General features: G+C 52.5%; 1 pseudogene; it reads right to left on the minus strand.

Annotated features, from left to right (window-relative positions):
- Positions 1 to 503: 503 nt before the first annotated feature.
- On the minus strand, positions 504 to 1,068 carry LOC106002217 (annotated as a pseudogene).
- Positions 1,069 to 3,336: the final 2,268 nt, after the last annotated feature.

Raw genomic sequence — 3,336 nt, forward strand, 5'->3', positions numbered from 1 at the left:
AGGAAATGGGCGGGAGCAGCCAGGGAGGGGCGGGGCAGGAAGGGGGCGGGAGCAGCCGGGAGCCGCGAGGTAGGAAGTGGGCGGGAGCAGCCGGGGAGGGGCGGGACAGGAAGGGGCGTGGCAGCCGGGGAGGGGCGGGACCTGCAAGAGCCGGACTTGCCTGCCCCGCGCGGCCTCGGGAGGAGCGGAGTCGCCCCAGTGCCGGCCCCCCACTCCAGCTATTAGGAGGCTGGGTCCTAGTCCCCAGGATGTGGCCCTGCCACCTGCCCCTGGGAGCTCCTGATCCAGCCAACGGCGCCTCGGAGGCCCGCAGGCTTCCAAGGGCCTAATTTTACTCCCAAGCCCCCGAGGCCCCTGGAGAGAATGGGCTGAAGATCAGACACCGCTGGACCAACGGTGGCTCCGAGGGGACATAACACCCAGAGCATCGGGTTTACAGAACGCACCGCAGGTTCCTTTCACTAGGCGGGCAGTGAGCTGCAGGCGCACACCCATGCGGGGAGGAAGGACGTTTTGTAATGGGAAATGAGTTATTTTGCCATCATGTACGTATTAAAAGGAATAATGCAAGAAGTACCCTAGGCATTGTGGGTAAAAAGAGGTTGGGACAACATCGCCTGCTCCAGCGGTCGCAGCCCAGCTTCGGGGAGTTGAGACCAGCTCTCAGTGGGTTGACCCGGCCTCATCTTACCAAAAGGAAGATGAGTGCCCGGCCAAGGCGCCCCAGGTCACCGCCAGGCTCACCAGCACTGCCAGCCCTGGCGCAAGGGCGGCCCCTGAGGCACGCAGGCAGGAGGTGTAGGCGGGGAAGGCCACCTGCTGCATGGCACACACGTGCTCCGTGCGGCAGCCCCCCTCGCAGGGCCCCGTGTCATAGCTGACAGAGTTGTAGACGTAGTAGCGCTGTAGCATGCCCTGGTCACTGCCGATTCGGCTCAGCGCCTCTTGCATGGAGCGAGCACTGGCATCGGGCACCTGGTAGGCCTCTGTCAGCCGGTACTCAAGCTCCCAGCTCGGGGTCTGCTGTGTGTTGGCCAGGCTCAAGTTCATGAAGTAGGTCACCATATCCTACAGCAGACACAGGAAACCGGCCAGAAGTTAGCTGTTGTCCCACACCAAATCCTGTACCTACATTTGTCTCAGATTTGAACTCAGGGCCTCACATTTGCCAGGCAGAGACTCTACCACTTGAGCTAGATTTCCTCATCACCACAGGTTCAAAGCCAGCCTAAGCAGAAAAGTCTGTGAAATTCCATTGCCAACTAACCAGCAATAGGAGACTAGAGATTATGCTCAAGTGGTAATTCTACCAGTCATGAATAAGAAAGCCAAATAAGGCCAGGCGCCAGTGGCTCAGGCCTGTAATCCTAGCTACTCAGGAGCCTGAGATCTGAGGATCATAGTTCAAAGCCAGCCTGGGCGCCAGAAGTGGCGCTGTGACTCAAGTGGAAGAGCGCTTGTCTTGAGCTAAAGAGCCTGAGGGACAGTGCCCAGGTCCAGAGTTCAAGTCACACAACCAACAAAAAAAGAAAGAAAGCCAATTAAGAGCAAGAGTACAGCCATAGTATCCTCCTTCATCCTTCTCTTCCTGTCACACACACCCCCATTCCCACACCAGGGTACCAGCAAATCCTGCCCCGGAAACACCTCCAGGACCAAACACTTCTCACCACCACTCTATTCTAAACCTCCATCACCTCAAAGCTAGTTTACTGCCACACTGCCCCTGTCCCTCTGTCCTTTGCCCTAGCAGCACAGCAGATAATGGTGATTTTATACAACTGTGTGAGAATATTTCCTGCTTCTGTCCCAAACCCTCCAAATCCAGAGTCCTCCCCCACAGCGCGCATGTGCTGACCTTGTTCTACCCACTTGCCACGTGCTTTCCATGTGGTCACCCAGCCACCGGGTCCTTTGGCTTGCACTTCCCTCCACCTTCCCCAGACACCCATCAACCTAGCTCAGAACCAAGTGTCTCCTTCCCTGTCTGGGACTGTCCCTGTCCCACATAGCACGCATCCCTTACTCATCACCAACCTGTCTTTCCACTCTGCTTTTTCTCCTTAACCCCTCTCTTTGTTCCACATTTGATTTTGCTTATTTGTTTAGTGTCTCTCCTGTAAGAATGGAAGGTCCAGGAAAACATTACTTTGTCTGTGTGTGTAATTCCTGAGTTTAGAACAGAGCCTGGCCTATTTCAATGCTTTAATAAATGAAGGATGTGTGTGTGTGTGTGTGTGTGTGTGTGTGTGTGTGTGTGTGCGCGCGCGCATGCGCGCTGCTCCTGGAACTTGAACTCAGGGCCTGGGCACTGTCCCTGACCTTCTTTTGCTCAAAGCTCATGTTGTACCACTTGAACCACAGCTCCACTTTGGGCTTTTTGATGGTTAATTGGAGATAAGAGTCTCATGGACTTTGCTGCCTGGGCTGACTGTGAACTGCAGTCCTCATACCTCAGCCTCTTGAGTAACTAGGATTACAGGTTTGAGCCACCAGTGTCCAGCTTGAAGAAACATTATTTCTCCAGCTGGGAATGTGGCTTAGTGGTAGAGTGTTTGCCTCGCATGCATGAAGCCCTGGCTTTGATTCCTCAGTACCACATAAACAGAAAAGGCTGGAGGGGCGCTCGCCTTGAGCTGAAGAACTGAGGGACAGCGCCTAGGCCCAAAGTTAAAGCCCCATGACTGACAAAAAAAAAAAAAAAAAGAGAGAGAGAAAGAAAGAAGAGAAAAAAAGAGAAAAGAAAAGGCTGGAAGTAGCACTGTGGCTCAAGTAATAGAGTGCTAGCCTTGAATAAAATGAAGCTCAATGACAGTGCCTAGGTTCTGAGTTCAAACCCCAGGACTGGCAAAAAAAAAAGGGAAAAAATGTAATTTTGACAAGCACAGTTCATCCTGGGAGGCAAGCAATTGCTCTGTGAGTTGGCGGTTTGAGCCTAGTCAGTGGATGGAAAGAACTGGATAAGAAATTTAAGGTCTGGGGGCTGGGAAGGTGGCTCAGTGGTAGAGCGCTTGCCTTGCATGCTTGAGGCCCTGGGTTCGATTCCTCAGCACCACATAAGCAGAAAAAGTCATTAAAAAAAACAAAAATAAATAAAAATCTCTTAAATACATTCAAAGGAAATATTTAAGACAATAATAAATGGAGGAGGATAAAGAAATGAGGTGTTTAAAAAAAAAAAGAAATTTAAGGTCTGGGCTGGGAAGGTGGCTCAGTGGTAGAGCGCTTGCCTTGCATGCATGAGGCCCTGGGTTCGATTCCTCAGCACCACATAAGCAGAAAAAAAAAAGGCCAGAAGTGGCACTGTGGCTCAAATGATAGAGCACTTCCTTGAGC

This window comes from Dipodomys ordii, unplaced genomic scaffold, assembly GCF_000151885.1.
Source record: "Dipodomys ordii isolate 6190 unplaced genomic scaffold, Dord_2.0 Scaffold5062, whole genome shotgun sequence".
Classification (NCBI taxonomy): Eukaryota; Metazoa; Chordata; class Mammalia; order Rodentia; family Heteromyidae; genus Dipodomys; species Dipodomys ordii.